Genomic DNA, 19690 nt, shown 5'->3' with positions numbered 1-19690 from the left:
GACTGTATAAACACGCAGAAATTTAAATGTCACGTGAACAAACATCTCGGTTCACATTTCTCACTTAGGAAGCCTTTATAAATTTGGCCCTTTATTTTAAGTAGCGCCTTGTATGTCTTGTTTGCAATTAATATAAGTAAAAAAAATATTACTAGTTCGTATTTTCTTTTTCTTCTTCTTCTTCTTCTTCTTCTTCTTTCTTTCATTCTTTTCCCTTTTTCTTCTTTTTTTCTTTTTCTTCTTTTTTCCTTTTTCTTCTTTTTTTTCTTATTCTCTTTTCTTCCTTTTGTTTCTTTTTTCTTCCTTTTTGTATTTGTTCTTTCTTATTTCTCCTTTCTTTTTTTCCTCCGAATTCTTTTTCTTCTTCCTGTTCATATTCTTCTGTCCATTTTTTCTTTCTTTTCTTTCCTTCTTCTTTCTTTTTCTCCTTTCTTCTTTTTCTTATTTCTTCTTTCTTTCTTTCTTTTTCTTTTTCCTACCTTATTATTTTGTTATTTCTTTTCTCTCCCTTTTTTCTACTCCTTCTTTGTTCTTCTTCTTTCTCATATTCTTTCGTCTTAATTCTACTTCTTTTTCTTCTTTTGTCTCTTTTTCTTTCTTTTATTCCTTTCTTTTTCTTCTGACTTATTTCATTTTACTTTTCTCTTCTTTCTTCTTTGTTTTTTCTTCTTTTTCTATATTTTTTCCTTTTTTATTATTTTCATCATTTCTATTCTTCATTGCACCACCTGATAGTCCATTTTTTAAATACTTTATTCCATTTTTAAAATACGTTATTCCATTTTTTAAATATTTATTCCATTTGAAAAATATTTATTCCATGTTTTAAATACTTAATTCAATTTTTTAAATACTTTATTACATTTTTTAAATATTTATTACACTTTTTAAACACTTTATTACATTTTTTAAATATATATTCCATTTTTTAAAATATTTATTCCATTTTTTAAATACTTTATTCATTTTCTTAAATACTTTATTCCATTTTTAAAATATTTATTCCATTTTTAAAATATTTATTCCATTTTTAAAATACTTTATTCCATTTTTTAAACATTTATTCCATTTTTTAAATACTTTATTCCATTCTTTAAACATTGATTCCATTTTTTAAAATATTTGATTACATTTTTTAAATAATTTATTACATATCTAAAATACTTAATTCCGTTGTTTAACAAATACTTTATTCCATTTTAAAAATACTTTATTCCATTTTTTAAAAATATTTAATTCCATTTTTTAAAATACTTTATTCCATTTTTTAAATACTTTATTCCATATCTAAAATACTTAATTCCGTCGTTTAACAAATACTTTATTCCATTTTTAAAATACTTTATTCCATTTTTTAAAAATATTTAATTCCATTTTTTAAACTTTATTCCATTTTTTAAATACTTTATTCGATTTTTATAAAATACTTTATTCCATTTTTGAATACGTTATTCCATTTTTTAAATACTTAATTCCATTGTTTACATACGTTGTTCCATTTTTTAAACACTTAATTCCATTTTTTAATAGTTTATTACATGTTTTAAATAGTTTATTACATTTTTAAATACTTTATTCCATTTTTTTAAATACTTTATTCCATTTGTAAATACTTTATTCCATTTTTTACATATGTATTCCATTTTTTAATATTTATTCCATTTTTAAATACTTTATTCCATTTTTTAAATAGTTATTCCATTTTTTAAATATTTATTCCATTTTTTTAATACTTTATTCCATTTTTTTAATACTTTATTACATCATTTTTAAATACTTTATTCCATTTTTTAAAAACTTTATTCCATTTTTTAAATACTTTATTTTATTTTTAGAATCCTTCATTCCATTTTTAAATATTTATTCCATTTTTTACATATTTATTCTATTTTTTAAATACTTTATTCTATTTTTTACTTCTTTATTCCATTTTTTACATACTTTATTCCATTTTTTTACATACTTTATTCTATTTTTTTAATACTTTATTCCATTTTTGAATACGTTATTTCTTTTATTAAATGCTTTATTCCATTTTTTAAAATGCGTTATTCCATTTTTTAAATACATTATCCAATTTTTTAAAAAACTTCATCCATTTTTAAATACTTTATTCCATTTTTAAATACTTTATAATTTTTTAAATACTTTATTCCATTTTTTTATATTTCTAATTCCATTTTTTAAATATTTATTTCATTTTTAAAATATTTATTCCAATTTTTAATAAGTTATTCCACTTGTTAAATACTTTTTTCCATTTTTTAAATACTTTATTCCATTTTTTAAATACTTTATTCCATTTTTAAATACTTTATTCCATTTTTTAAATACTTCATTGCATTTTCTAAATATTTATTCCATTTTGTAACACTTTATTCCATTTTTTAAATACTTTATTTTAGTTTTAAATACTTGTAAAATACTTTATTCCATTTAAAAAATTCTTTTTAAACACTTTATTCCATTTTTAAAATACTTTATTCCATTTTTAAATACTTTATTCCATTTTTTTAATACTTTATTTCATTTTTTTAAAATACTTGTTTTTTTAATTACTTTATTCCATTTTTTAAAATACTTTATTTCATTTTTCAAATATACTTTATTCCTTTTTTAAATAATTTATTAAATATTTTAAATACTTTATTCCATCTTTTACATATTTATTCAATTTTTAAAATATTTTATTCCATTTCTTAAATACTTTTTTCCATTTTTTAAATATTATATTCCATGTTTTAAATAATTTATTCCGTTTTGTAAATACTTTATTCCATTTTTTAAAAACTTTATTAAATTATTTAAATAATTTATTCCATTTTTTACATACGTTATTCCATTTTTTAAAAAATACTTTATTCCATATTTTTGAATACGTTATTCCATTTTTTTAATACTTTATTCCATTTTTAAATACTTTATTCCATTTTTTAAATACTTTATTTCATTTTTTAAAAAGATTTATTCCATTTTTTTAATACTTTATTCAATTATTTAAAAATACGTTATTCTATTTTTAAACTACTTTATTCCATTTTATAAAAAGCCTTATTCGATTTTTTAAATACTTTATTCCACTTTTTTAAATACTTTATTCCATTTTATAAATACTTTATTCCATTTTTTTTAAATTCTTTATTCCATTTTTAAATACTTCATTCCAGTATTTAAATACCTTATTCCATTTTATAAATACTTTATTCCATTTTTTACATACTTTATTCCATTTTTTAAATTTCTTTAATATTTTATTGATTTTTTAAATTCTTTATTCCATTTTCTGAAATACTTTATTCCATTTTTTAAATACTTTATTCTATTTTTTAAAATATTTTATTCTATTTTTAAAAAAATACTTTATTCCATTTTTAAATACTTTATTCCAATTTTTAAATTTTTTATTCCATTTTTTAAATGAGTTATTCCATTTTTTAAATACTTTATTCCATTTTTAAATACCTTATTCCATTTTTAAATACTTTTTCCATTTTTTAAATACTTTATTTCATTTTTTTAAAAGATTTATTCCATTTTTAAATACTTTATTCCATTTTTTAAATAGTTATTCCATTTTTTAAATATTTATTCCATTTTTTTAATACTTTATTCCATTTTTAAATACTTTATTACATCATTTTTAAATACTTTATTCCATTTTTTAAAAACTTTATTCCATTTTTTGAGTACTTTATTTTATTTTTAAAATCCTTCATTCCATTTTTAAATATTTATTCCAATTTTTACATATTTATTCTATTTTTTGAATACTTTATTCCATTTTTTACTTCTTTATTCATTTTTTAAATACGTTTTTTTTTATAAACTTTATTCCATTTTTTAAATACTTTATTCCATTTTTTTAATACTTAATTCCGTTTTTTAAATACTTTATTCCATTTTTTAAATACTATTATTCCATTTTTTAAACCACTATTCGTTGTCTTTTGCTGACATTTTCTTTCTTTTTTTCTCTTTCTTGCATCATTTATTTCTTCCTTTACCTCTCTTTCCCCCTTCTTTTTAATCTCGCTTTAATCTCTTATCACGCCGACACCCTCTTCCGACCACCTGTCCTCCGTTAACCCTTTTCATCTTCTCTCTTCACGCACTTTATCACACAACACTCATTAACTACCATTATCGATCCGGTCATCTTCATATACGACCCTACCACTTTCTGGCCCTCGTCACTCTCCTCCTTCCCCTCCTCGATTATTATTCCCGCCTAACCCTAACCCTAAACCGGCGGTGTAATATCTGGGTCAGTAAACTTGATAAGAAACTCGTCGAAGAATGCCCTTAAAACTCACCTTCGTCGCCTTTGAGAATGAGGAAGGGAAGGTAGGTGCGCAAGTAGATGGGGTCGGGATCGGACTTGTCCGTCTTTGTTCCCTACGCTTTTGCCCCTCTCCTCATCCCACCTCATTTATTGGTCTTTTCATTCGCACCTTTTCTTTCTATTACCCTCTCTTTCTTTCCCCTTCTCTCCCTTTCTTTCCCCCTTCTCTCCCTTTCTTTCCCCCTTCTCTCTCTTTCTTTCCCCATTTCCTTCTGTTTTGTAGCAATCGATGGTTTAATCCCATCTCACTCTCCCACACCCTATATTACCCGTGCCACGGGGGCCAAATGCCCTAACCGCAAAGGTGTGTCTCCTCCTCCTCTTACGATTCTCGCAAGCGCCGGGCAATTTCTTTACGTAGTGCGTACGTAGAGACATATGTTCGCGAGAGTGCACGACGCCCTGTGCAGTTTTCTTTTGTGTTGCTTTTCTTCTACGCCCCCCCCCTTCATTTGCCACCCTCGCACACAGAAGAGGAATAATACGAATGGATATAGATATTGATATAGAAATAGAAATTACTTTAATAGATTTACGAACAGACGGGAAAAGAATAGCGACAGACATCTATACGGACAGATAAAGCTAGATAGTTTAAAGGGATTTATGTTCATAACACCCAACAACAGATTAATGGATAGGCATATATTTATGAGATAAATAAATAAGTAGACAGATTGGATGAAATGATATATATATATATATATATATATATATATATATATATATATATATATATATATATATATATATATATATATATATATATATATCGTAATGGAAAAATATAAAAGTAACTGCAGCTTCTCTTCCAATTTTCGGATTTTTTTTTTTTTGACGTAGTGATTGTTGCTACTTCTTCTGATGAGTTAAGGGCATAATAGATTCACTGATTGATATAATAATTAAGTGATTGGTTTTGCGCTACGAAACAGATATTGTCAAGAATTGTATAAGTCAACTGATTTAAAGGAATAAATTATAAGATGGTCAACATCATGAATTTTGGAATATAACTTTTTGTCATTTATTCTCTCTCTCTCTCTCTCTCTATATATATATATATATATATATATATATATATATATGTGTGTGTGTGTGTGTGTGTGTGTGTGTGTGTATATTGTTTTTAAAATTGTTCAAAGGGAAAATTATTTCCAACTCGCATTTAAGTAAAAATGCACTTTCGCATTCATTCAAAACGTATCACAAAAAAATAGCACACACACACACACACACACACACACACATACACACACACACACACACACACACACACACATATATATATATATATATATATATATATATATATATATATATATATAGTAGCGTCCAAAAGTTAAGGAACGGTCGATCATTTTTTTCGAATGACTTCTAACTTTATGTTTGAAAATGGAAAAACAATTTTTGTATGAATTTTCCAATGTTTAATAATGGTTGTTAAATAAATAATAAGGATTTTTTTATTTTTGATTTTGAAGACATATTAGTTTTTTTTTTTTACATATAAATAAACTTAATTAAATTACAGGCGTCCAAAAGTTAAGGAACGCGGAAAATTAATACAAACTTTAGCAATTTTAATAACAATTTAACAAAATGTCGACACCGAATATTTGAGAAAAGGCTATCTATACAAGAAAAACAGCTTATTTGTGACCATTATGATGAAAAAAGTCCATAGGGGAGATTGCTAAAATACTGAAAATGTCTAAAAGCGTTGTTTTTCGAATTATTGAAAATAGAAAAAGGGTTTACCATTGACTGAAAAGAAAAAAAAAAACGGGCTGACCCCGAATAACAACTAAGAGGGAGGATAGAAAAATCAGTCGATCATCTCGTTCTGATCGCTTTAAAACTGCGGCTTCGATATCCCGGGATTTTTCATCCAAAACTGGGCAAAAAAATTTCCGACAAACGATCTCACGAAGATTAAACGAAGTTGGATTATTTATAAGAAGTCCATGCTCAAAGCCTTTAATTTCTATTAAAATAGTAAGGCCAGATTGTTATTTGCCAAAAAACATTTGTTTTGAGAAAAAAAAAAAAAAAAACCCGGGATAAAGTTCATTTTAGTGATTAATCTAAATCCAATCTTTTCGGATCAGACAAAAGACCACATCTCAGAAGAAAAGAAGGAGAAAGACTGCCCCCTAAGTGTGTTAAAAGTACAGTAAAATTTGGAGGGGGCACTATAATGGTATGGGGCATGATATCTTCAAAAGGAACTGACCCCTTGCAAGATTCTTGAAAAAGTTTATGCTCAAATGTACAGAGAATTGATTAGAGAACATGTGCTTCCTAATCTTTTTGATTCTGATATCCTTATGCAAGACAACACACCGTGTCATAAAGCAAAAATAGTTTTTAGAAGAACTAAATAGATCCAATAATTGCGTTATGGATTGGCCAGCTCAGAGTCCCGACCTGAATCGAATTGAAAATCTTTGGAAAATTATTGGTGATAAGACCAAAGAAAAAATGCTAAAATATCTTGATGTTTTATGGTAATGTATAAAAAAAATCCTGGAATAATATCTCACCTATAACATGTGAACGATTGGTTCTGTCTTGCAGCAAAAGATGCCATAGTGTGATTGAAAACAAGGTTTTTTTTACAAAATACTGAAAGGATTCTTTGTTTTTGCATTAATAATTTCCCTCGTTCCTTAACATTTGGACGCATGTAATTTCATTAAGTTTATTTATATGTAAAAAAAACTAATATATATTCAAAATCAAAAATAAAAAAAACAACTTATTATTTATTTAACACCCATTATTAAACATTGGAAAATTCATAAAAAATTTTTTTCCTTCTTCATAGATAAAGTTAGAAGTCATTCAAAAATAATGATGGATCGTTCCTTAACTTTTGGACGCTACTATATATATATATATATATATATATATATATATATATATATATATATATATATATATATATATATATATGTATATATATATATATATATATATATATATATACACTGCGTGTTAAATTATTAATGAGATAACATTTTTTTTTTTACCAGTTTCAGAAACTTACCGGTAGTTTCGTATCAAAAACTTCGGAAAGCTGCGCGTACTGTGAAATTTTCGTACTGTTCCGCGCAATGTCAACTACTTGCCATCGTAATTGTTGAATCCACGGTATTTGAGGCGTGTCAAATTATTAACAAGGCAGTTTTTTTTTCGTTAATAAAATGGGTCGTTAAGGTGGTTTGAGTAGGTCTGAAAAGAGTACTATTACAGAAATTAAACGTGAAGTTAATAACCCTGGCCAGACAAGTCGAGAATCTGTGACAAAGCCGGATTAAAGAATGTCCGCAAAAAGCATTTGATATCGCCTTCTGAAAGAAATGGCAAAGTCTGTTTAGCCTGTGACAAAGCCCCCATTAAAGCAACATACACAACGGATCGAAATGGGCAGAGGACAACATGAAAACGGATTTTTCCAAAGTGTTGTTCACGGATGAAGTGCGTGTCACTCTTGATGGCGCAGATGGCTGGAACAAGGGGTGGGTCCTAGATGGACGACATCTCCATCAGCGTTTAAGGTGCCAACAAGGTGGTGGTGGGATAATGATTTGGGATGGGACTATCGGAGGTACTTTAGTTGGCCCATGGAGAGTCCCAGAAGGCGTAAACATGACGTCAAATGCTTACATGGATTTTCTGAAGGAGCACTTTGAACCATGGCTGAAGAAGCAAAGGTTGACATTCAGAAGAACCATTATTTTTATGCAGGATTACGCCCCCTTGCATGCAGCAAAATAAAAGCAAAGAGTATTTGCAACAACTGGGATTCTCTGGGCTACGGAAGATGGAGTGGCCTGCGAATTCACCAGATTTCAACCCAATTGAGAACCTTTGGAGTATCATGAAGCGACGCCTCTAAGCAAGTGGACGCTAATTTAAGAGCAAAGATGAGTTGTGGGATGCCGTCCAAGAGGTATCGCGAGGAATAACTATTGACGAAATCGCAAATTTGACTAATTCTGTGGACCAACGTCTTTTACAAGTCATTCATGAAAAAGGATTGCATATCCTCTACTAATTATGTCAACATAGAAATTTTTCTTTACCCGAAGTTCTCAGAAATTAAGGGATCCCCTTTTCTTGATGCTAACATTTGGTCGTTTACCCGGGGAGAGTTTTTTTTTTTTTTTGTAATTTATACATTTTTTTATTTCCATACTTTGTGGACCAGGCGCGAACGCTGACCCCACAATTTTTATGAACCACTGTTCTGCCAGATCAAACATACCCATTCCTGTGTCTCGATACATCTATCATTATATGTAATCAGTTTTTTAAAATAGTCAACCATATAGGAGCCTATTCGTGACCAGACACACACACACACACACACACACACACACACACACACACACACAGACGTTCAGCTATATATATATATATATATATATAGTCATCCACATACAGTACTGTTTTGCTGTATCACAGCTCATCAGTGCGGCTAGACAGGCAACTACCTCAAGCCAGGATCGTAACCCGACCGCCCGTACAACAGTCAAGGCTTCGAACCATTACGCTAATCGGCAACTGCTGTGCGGGTAGAGAATTAATGATGTTTAGACATCGTCCGAATACCTAAGCTCGATTTGTATACACTAAGAGCATCACTTAATACGCTAATGGTATATTGTGTATCACTTCTCTATATGCTCAACTCAAGATAAGGAGCGTTATATATATATATATATATATATATATATATATATATATATATATATATATATATAGATAGATAGATAGATAGATGTTGTTTTGGTTTAGTTTTAGCGATATGTTTTGAATGAATTCAATTATTTACGAAAGTACATTTTTACCTAAATGCGAGTTGGGTATAATTTTCCCTTTTAACCAATTTGGTACCCCCACATGGGGAGCGGTATATATATTATTTGATGAGTCGTAGACGACGAAACACGTGTCAGTGGATAATTACATTTTAAAAATAATATATATATATATATATATATATATATATATATAATAAATATATATAATAAAAATCTTGATATTGAAAATTTGTTCAAATTTTCAAAAAGCCTTTATAGACCTGTAAGGTATATAAACTTATATATATATATATATATATATATATATATATATATATATATATATATATATGACATTAATTATAAACTGAAATGGTCAATTCTAGGCAAGGCAAGGAGATGCATGGTAGCATATTTCAAACCTAGGGTAAATAATTTATGATTATATTAATCTGTAGACAATAAAAAAAATAAGTGATTATTTATAAATGGTGAACCATTGAATAAATAAAATTAAAGTAAATGAAGAAATATAAAAATATAAAAATAAATAAATTTTATCTTTGAAGTCTTTGCTGATTTGGTTTGGATCACTCTAGTGTACTTAATAAAAGCTTACTTTATGTAATAAATTCTAGGGTGTTAACTTGAGGTAGGATGTAGTCAACGAATTTACTGTTTTCAACAGTTCCTAGCTTTCGTAAAAGCAATCAAACATTTTCCGCAGCAGGCAAATTGACGTTGAAAAGGTCTTCACAACTGTAAACACGAAATCACATATCGTAAGCGTACTACTGCACAAAATTTTCTATGCATATATATATATATATATATATATATATATATATATATATATATATATATATACAGTCCTGGTAAACATCATACGACCACTTAAGAAAGTAAGCGTTTACGCATAATATCGAATTTTTAATCAAACAAATGGTTGAAACGATTGCCAAAAGGGAAAATATGATGAAAAAAAAAATGAAATCTGCTTCATTCGAAACCTTAACCCTGATCTAATAATTATTAAAAAAAAATTTTTTTTTCACCTGGTCAAAATGATAAGACCACTGATAATTTATCTAACAAAAGGCAATTATAAATTACTAAAAAGGGTCTCAGTATGTGCTTTTCAAGAAGACGTGGTATAGCCTCCATTATTACGAATTACTTCAAAAATTCTCTTCGGCAGGCTTGCGACTAAGTTTTTTTTATCAGTTGTGAAGGAATTTTATCCCATGTACTGAAAACTGAATCAGAAAGTTCCTTTATCGAATCATACTGGGTTCCATCCTTGAACACTTCTTTTGCCATCCATCCCCAAAGATTTTCAATGGGGTCGAGGTCCGGAGAACATGCTGGATGATCTAACAATTCTATATTATTTGAAGAAAAGTATTCTCGTGCTTGTCGAGAAGTGTGTATCGCAGCGTTGTCTTGCTGGAAAATCCAATTTCTTCCACACAGACGTGGATCTTCAGTCCTGATAGAAGCATTTTCAAGCATTGAAATGTACTTCAATGGTGTTTGCCGACCTTTCACTACTTGCAAGGGTCCCAGCTGACGAGAAAGCACCCCAGATCATTAAAGACCCTCCTCCACTATGCCGAGTGGAAAAAGTCTCTTTGGACAAATTTTTATCATGCCAATAGTGTTGAAATCCATCTGGACCATCTAGATTAAACTTTTCCTCATCGGAGAAAATTACATTTTCCCCTTCTCTTCATCCCAAGTCTGGTATTTAGCGGCATATTTAAGTCGGTTAGATTTTGCTGTTCAAGAAGGCGTGGTTTCTGCAGTCGCTTTAAATGATTGAAACCCTTCATTTTCATATGCCTTTTGATGGTTTTAGGACTACATTCTGCTGCTGTTTGGCTTTTCAATCGACTTGAGCTTATACTGTTTTTTTTTAACTTCTGATAAAGCGATCCAGTGATGGGGTTATTTTTTCTGGTCGACCTGGACTCTTTTTGTGCCCATATTGATCTGGATTTCTTAAAAAATTTGTGATGACCGTTTTGCTACGATTCACTTCGTTTGCAATGGATCTATGGGAGAGTCTACCCCTATTAAGCTCAAACATCCTTCCTCTCTCAAACTCTGATAATGGTTTCCCTTTTGCCATTCATAATTTAGTAAGATGTTTTTTCTTTTTATCCATTAACAAGTTACTTTTAGTAATATAGAAAGCTTTTCGTATTCATTTTTTTAAAACTAGCCGATTTTATTAAAGTGGTCTTATCATTTTGACCAGGTGAAAATGTTTGTTTTTAAAAAAAATAATTATTAGATCAGGCTTAAGGTTTCGAATGAAGCAAATTTCATTTTTTTCCATCACATTTTCTCTTTTGGCAATGGTTTCAACTATTTGTTTAATTAAGAATTCGATAATATGCGTAAACGCTTACTTTCTTAAGTGGTCTTATGATTTTGACCAGGACTGTATATATATATAAAGTGAAATTGTTTCTCTGTATGTTTGTGTATGTGTGTGTGTGTCTATGTGTGTACAATTCCTCATTAAACTACTCTGTTAATTTTGTCTACAGACTCGAGATTTGACATAAGGGGTATTGGAATTTAGGAAATCTTTCTTAATCAGTTTTCGGCCCGAAATTTGGCTGTCAAAAGGCCAAAATCTAACGATAGCTCTACCAAACGCCTTTGCCAATTTTGAGTCTAAACACTTGAAATTTTAAATGTAGTACATGGATCAAACCTTTTTATTTAATTTAAGCCCAAAACACTAAATGTTAAGGGGTTAAAATTGGGGTCAAAGTTAAAAAATTTGACCTCTGCGGTCTCTACCAAATCACTCAGCAAATTTTTGGTCTAAACATTTGAAATTTTACATAAAGTGTATTCAGACATAGGGCAAGCTTTTTAATCAGTTGTTGACTGAGAATTTGGCTGCCACGTGATCAAAGTTAAGACATATTTTACCTTTGCTGTCTCTATCAAACTATTCAGTCAATTTTGGCTCTAAACATTTGAAATTTTACATAAAGGGTATTCAGACATGCAGTAAGCGTTTTAATTAGTTGTTGGGCGAAAATTTGGCTGCCAAAAGTTCAAAGTTGAAAGAGTTGACTTTTGCAGACTCTACCAAACTCCTCCGATAATTTTGGGTCTAAACACTTGAACTTTTAGATGTAGATTAACTGGACATGAGTCAAACATTTTAATACATATATACACATGCACATAAAGTTATGAACAGTACATAGGGCCCGAGCCAAGCCGGGGTGAACATATATATATCATTCAAACACTACCGTGGTTGAATATATGGTTAAGTGGAAGTTTTAGTCATTTAGAAATTCTTTAAAGTTGAACATCTCACTCAATTTTCGACCAAATTTCAAACAATTATTACAGTTTATAGATTATCTTCTTAACTATATTGTGAAAAAAAAAAATCAATTTTCGTTCAGTAAAACAAAAGTTATGAGGAATTTACTATTTTTCTATTGTAATCCATGATTTTTCCAGGATTCCAGCAAATTCACTTCTTCTTTGTTTAATTTCAATCTATTTTTTTGCTCCCATAAACATAGCATACACATATGTAATAACAATGTACGGAACTCGTCCGCTTTCAATAAAATACCCCCAATTATTTCTCTTTCATTCTTTCTGTTTCATTTGTTGCTTCTCTTTTCGCGAAAGTGGTGAATTGGTAGCAACAGTATTCGCTGAAGCTACGTGGTTGCTATGGGAACCAGTCATAAAAAAACGTTGCTCACCTTATTGCGTTTTTTTTACGATTTTGAACACCAGTAAATTCATCATAACTTTTGTTTTACTGAACGAAAATTTACAATTTATTTTTTCACAATATAGCTGAGAAAGTGATCTCTAAACTGTAATAATTTTTTGAAATTTGGTCTAAAAATGAGTAACCGGTGAAGCTTTAAAGCAATTTTGTATGACTAAAATTGCCACTTAACCATATTTTCAAACACGATGATTCTATTGTTGGCATTGATTTCATTGACATCTTTCTAGAAAGCCGTACATACAGGACGCACTGTGTTAAGGTTTCTTACATCCTAAGTGAAAGCGTTTCTATAAAACGAACTGGATTCCAAATTGGTACACCCAGATTGACAGGCCGTACCGTTAACCATTTAGTAACCGTCAACTCACCTTCACATACATGCACACATGGATGTCATAACTAATGCACTGTTCACTTGACAATTGCATATGCGTGTGTATACATGCACTTCTGCTGAGTTGTATAGCACGCAATGATTTAATGAAATATAATTAAAGACATATATATATATATATATATATATATATATAGAGAGAGAGAGAGAGAGAGAGAAAGGGAAAGATAGATAGATAGAGAGAGAGAGAGAGAGGGAGGGGGAAAGGGAAAATAAAGAGAGGACGGGTCAAAGAAAGAGATAGATTTGTTTTAAAATCCCCGAAACAGGTTCGTCATGGTAAACAATCCCTAAAATAATACTTTAAGACTAGTGTAAATTCTTGGAAGCAAACTAATTTACTGATTACAAGAGATTAATTGATTTATTAGCAAAATAATTTTTCGACGGAGGACTTGGGATTAAAACCTTTGTTATTTAATATAATTTTAAAGGTTGAAAAACTTCCATGACTATATCTACACTCCTATAAATTTGATTTTTGTGTATTGACATTCTTACGAAAATCCTTTCTTCTATTTATTTAAAATGAAAATACAATACGTTCTGTCCGAATTTTTAACTTTGTTTTTAAATCAAACGAAACTTTAAAAAAATATTGTGTATATTGTGTATATTTTTTACATTTTTATGTTGTTTCATTTTTACACAGGAATCACAACCTAAGGCCCAGAGGCCACTCGGGGATAATGGTTTAAGGGTATACATTAGTCAATGGGATTATAGCGGTTTTAACATAGGTAGTGAAATTTTTGTAAGTTGGATTACATAGTGGGGCAGTTCATCAAGAACTTGTTTACCTTCGACTTGAAGACAATCAGATTGTAGTCAGCTGGGAAGCAGGCAATCGGAAGAGAGTTCCACAGGCGTGCAGTTCTAAGAAGAAGCTCTGTTCATGGAATCTACATTTAGGGTTAGGCACAGATAAAGAGTGTGGGAAACTATTAGTAGTGGTTCTGGCTAGGCGAATGTTTTTCCTGAAAGTTTGACGAGGGGGGGACCATAGATTGAAGCTCCTGCCGTGGAAAGATCGATAAAGCAGAGACAGGCTCGCAAGGTTGCAGGACAGAGAAAAGGGCTATTTTGAACTCTGTCAAGGCAGGATAAGCAGTTCCAGCCCAGATGAGGCAACAGTACTTCATCATTAGCCGTATCTGGCTTTTATATTGGTAGAGAATTGCATCAGGAGTGAGATATCTACTGCAGCGGTAGAAGGATACTACCATGTTCCCAGCCACCTTGGCAACAGATTTGATATACGTGTTCTATTTCAGATCGGGAGTGATGTCAAGCCCAGAAGCTTATCAAAACATGAAGCCTCCCTAAGACGAGAAACATTCATTTCAATTGTTGCCAGATGGGCATCAGAGCGTTGATGATGTAAGGATATAAGCTTGATTTTAGATGCGTTAAAAGTAACCAGTCACCTTTTCCCCCATTGTACCACGCGCTCAAGATCAGAGGAGATAGAATCAGAGAGAACTTGGTCGTTTACGGTCTTTGATGTGCTGCCATATATGATGGTTTCGTCAGCATAAATGTCTACGAAAGATGTAAGGATGTGATTTGGAAGATCATTGATGTAGATCAGGAATAGATTTGGGCCCAGGATGGACGCCTGAGGGACCCCAGCGTTAATACAGAAAGCTTCTGAGTTCTGCCCGTCAACGACTACTCTTATGAGCCTATCAGAAAGAAATGATTTAATAATTGAGAAGACATTTCCAGCTATACCGTAGCTGGAGATCTTGTGAACTAAACCTTTGTGCCATACCTTATCAAAGGCCTTTGATATGTCATGAGTAATTTGCCCCAGAAATGTTGCCTGCGTCGAGAGATTCGCTAATCCTATGAGATATAACTGTAAGCACATCTGCTGTAGATCTTGCAGAACGGAAACCATATTGTATTTCACTAAGAAGATTATTTTTGCTGAAATGGTTGACTACTTCTCTATTTAACACAGATTCTAGCAGCTTACTCATGACACACAGGAAACATTGACCTGTACTGAGAGGGGGATAAACGATTACCTGAATTCTTAAATACAGGACATACTGATGAGATTTTCCATGGTGTTGGGAAGCATTTCTCCTTAAGACAACGCTTAAATAACTCTGTAAGTATGGGCGCTAGTTCTGGTTGAAGTTTTTTGAGCACTATAATTTAAATGCTGTCAGGGCCAGTTGCTTTACTGGAATCAAGGTTTTTTGATTAGCTTGACTAACGGATATTTGTATGTCGCATAGCGTGTTTTCAGTTACACGAGGAAATGCAGGAGATTGACGGCTTTGGTCGTTAAGGGTACAATTAGCTGCAAAGTTCTTGGCAAAGAGTTTGGCTTTGTTTGATGCTGACGAGATTACCTCAGGTCCATTGATGATAGTTGGGATAGAGCACACGCTTCTGTTCAGGATTCTGTTTGCTATTTGCCAAAACTGATGGGAACCAAGCCGCTGCTCAGCTACTTTGGACTTGACGGATTGAGCGTACAACTCTCTTGCATTCTTTATTACTTTTTTTACAGTGGTTGCTTGCGGTCCTGAAAGCAGCTTTAGTTTCAGTACAGCTATTACGTTGGAAGCAATGGAAAAAGTGATTTCTGTGCGCAATGGCAGCAGCACATTCTGGAGAGAACCACGGCTGTCTGTAAGGTTTTTGCTGGAACTTTTTCGAGGGTATGAATCGGTCTATACCTACAATTAGCAATTCAGTCAGGTCTGATACTATAGAAGACACATCCTTTTTAAACATGGAACGCAGAGGTAGATATGATATAAATGTACGGAAGATGTTTAGATGTATTTTTCTTTTACACGGTGGTCACCACTTATCAAGGCCCGGAAGCCACTCAGGGAATAGGTTTATTGCAAGTACAGTACGTTAGTGTGGAGATTTAATGAAGTGTTCACTTAAGAGGGCGGTTCATCAGGAATTTGTTTACATTGGACTTGAAGACATCCAGGTTGTAGTCAGGTGGGAAGCAGGCAGAACGAACAGAGTTCCACAGGCATGCAGTTCTAAGAAACTTAACTGATTACATTTTTTACAGAACGATCAAATTTAAATTTCTTGCTTGCTAATTCTACTAAAATGGAATTGCCTACGAATCATTTGAGGCATATAATGCTTTATAAGTTCAAGAAAGGAAACTCAGCAGCCGAATCGGGTAAAAATATTCACTCAGTTTATGGAAAACGAATGTGTGAATGAAAGAATTTGCAGAAGATGTCTTGCGAAATTCAGAAGTGGAGATTTCACTCTTGAATATGTAGATTGAACCGGACGTCCAGTTGAGTTTGATGATAAGTTTCTTGAAGCAGCTCTTGCAGAAAATCCTGCTTTATCAGTTAACTAGCGGGGGTACCCGGCGTTGCCCGAGTGTTTGTTTCCGAGACGGGGGGGGGAGTTTTAAAAAATGTTATGGTAGGTAAGTAGGAAGGATCAAACCCGGAGTCATGAGTAAAAGTAGGAAAATAAAGTGTGAAAAAAAAACAAACAAAAAAAAAACATCTGCAACGTTAACCGTTCGGCCACCAAGAAAAGTCCATTCCAGTTGTTTAGGAAAAAACAAACAAAAAAAAAACGACTACGGTAGGTCGGCGCGAACGTGAAAATATAATGTGAATTGTCCAGCACGCTAACCACTATGCCACATAGCACTGCAGCTTAGTTTAGTGATTTTAAATAACTTCACATGAAAGAACTACGAAGCCAAACCGGTGTTCTCTTCTCAACTGTTCCTTGTGAACGATCCCCAAACGGTGTTAAGTGGTGGCAGGGGGAGGAGGAATTTATTAGAGAGAAAATATTTTACCACTTCCATTGATCTTAACCGATTTTGGCCGTGACTTCTCAGCAGAAAAAGTATAGAAATCTAAGATTATCGAGGAATTTGAGAAATAATAAGCCTATAACACACCTCAGATATTGTTCTGCCGTTTGTGCATATTATATTTGCATGAAATATCTTGATTTTTAATCCTATTAAGGTCAAAATCCGACGGGAAAAAATGAGTTCATTTTATTTATATAGATAGAAGAAGATAGATAGAAGAATAGAAGATAGAAGAAGAATAGAGAAGATAGATGAATTGGCAATTAAACTGTAAACCATACAACTGTTCGTCATCTTCAACAACTTGGAAAAGTTCCTAAACTTGAAAAATGGATGCCTCATAAATTGTCTGAAAACAATCTCAAATCCTGAGTCGACATCTGCTCTTCTCTCCATTCTTGCCAATTGTTTCACCTTTTTTGGATAGACTTGTGACTGGTGACGAAAAATGGATCTTTTATCGAAACGTTAAGCACCGTAGACAATGGCTTGGCAAAGAGGAAAGACCTCAACCACAGTCGAAAAGAGAACTTCATGAGAATAAGGTTCTTCTTTCAATATGGTAGGATTGTCAAGGAATAATCCACTTTGAATTGTTTACCACCTAATGCAACAATTAATTCTCAAATCTACTGTCAGCAATTAGAGCGTTTGAACCCAGCTTTGGGGAAAAAAGACATGCTCCAGTAAATCGAAAAGGGGTGTTGTTTTGCTTGATCTGTGTTAGTTAATAGACTTTTTTGCGTGCGGGGCGTTTGCTCAGTTGGCAGAGTGCTTCCCTCACATGCAAGAGGCTCGGGTTTCCAATCTCGAGTTCGGTTATTAACTAATGAGCCTAAATGAGGGCGAAACTCGAGTGTTGGACTTCCGGTTTGTTGGCTGTCATGGTTCTTGTGAGCTGCGACATTGACTGTGAAAATAATTATATAATTTCTTCACATTCTGATATATATATATATATATATATATATATATATATATATATATATATATATATATATATATATATATATATATATTCTGGATGTTCCAGAAATGTTTTATTTGTTGGTCATAATAATAATAATAATAATAATAATAATTAATAATAATAATAATAACAATAACAATTAAATAGAAATATTTTTAAAATGTACGTAGAATGCCATTTTATTTCACACAGTCTTAAATATTATATCGGCCAAATGTTTCTCATCATTGTTAACAAACGATTATAGACGTTTACGAAAGTTTTCACTAATTCTGTGGATCATTTCGGGTGGAATAGCAGAAATTTCAGAACGAATAGCTCGTTTTAATTCTTCAAGAGATTAAGGGAGGTGGCTGAATACTTTTGACGTTAAGAAAAAATCGAAAGAAAAAAAATTGAGATTATGCGAATTTGCGGGTCAATCAATATCATCACGCAAAGAAATCAAATGATTCGAGAACATTTCCTTTATTATTCCTATTAGATACAGATAAATGAATTTTGACCTGATTTAAATACAATGGCATTCTACGTATATTTAAAAATTAAAGAAATATATTTTTTTATTTAATTGTTATTTATTTTTTTTTTTACCTACAAATGTGTCTGATCATTTTGGACACACATACACACACACCTATATATATTTCTGTAGAAATATATTTTCTTATAATATATATCAATCCTTATTTAAGAAGCTCAATGTAATTACAGAGCAATATAGTGAATAAATGACAAAAAACTATATTCCAACATGCATGATGTTAACCATCTTATAATTTATTCCTTTAGTTCAGTTGACATTTGCAATTCTTGACAGTATCTGTTTCGTAGCGCAAAATCAATCACTTAATTATTCTATTAATCACTTTATTATTAGATTCACTGATTGATATAAAAATTAGTGATTGATTTTGCGCTACGAAACAGATACTGTCAAAAATTGTAAATGTCAACTGAACTAAGGGAATAAATTATAAGATGGTCAACATCATGAATTTTGGAATATATTTTTTTGTCATTTATTCACTTTATATATATATATATATATATATATATATATATATTTATATATATATATATGTGTGTGTGTGTGTGTGTGTGTGTGTGTGTGTGTGTAAGAGAGAAGAAAAGAGAAAATGAGAGAAGCTATGGACATCATTAAACACGTGATACGTAGATATCAATCCTTAATACATTTTATTATTTCTCTCATGTTATTTTCCTCCTTGCGGCAAGCCAAGACAACGTAGAATACTTGGAGATTCCCGGGAGCGATTGGAAAGAGAGAAAAATACCTATATAAGTTTACAATGGATACATGCACAGAAAATCGACTCAGATCTTTTATTGATACCGCTCAATGTGTTAGAGGAGGACTAGGGCGCAAAAAGTAGCAGATAACAAAGAGATGAAGAGAAGGCGTGGGGGAGAGTTAAGAATGTTCGGAAAAGGTGGAGGACGGTTCAGAGACAGAACCTTTCTTCAGTTTCTACGCCGGAAGTCAATGGAACACGTCCTTCATGTTTTAAAATGATAAGAACTCGA

The sequence above is a fragment of the Euprymna scolopes genome, chromosome 17 (genome assembly GCF_053919585.1).
Source record: "Euprymna scolopes isolate OS-2025 chromosome 17, ASM5391958v1, whole genome shotgun sequence".
In the NCBI taxonomy this organism is placed as follows: domain Eukaryota; kingdom Metazoa; phylum Mollusca; class Cephalopoda; order Sepiida; family Sepiolidae; genus Euprymna; species Euprymna scolopes.
The sequence above is the reverse complement of the archived record's forward strand: the minus strand, read 5'-3'. Positions refer to the sequence as shown.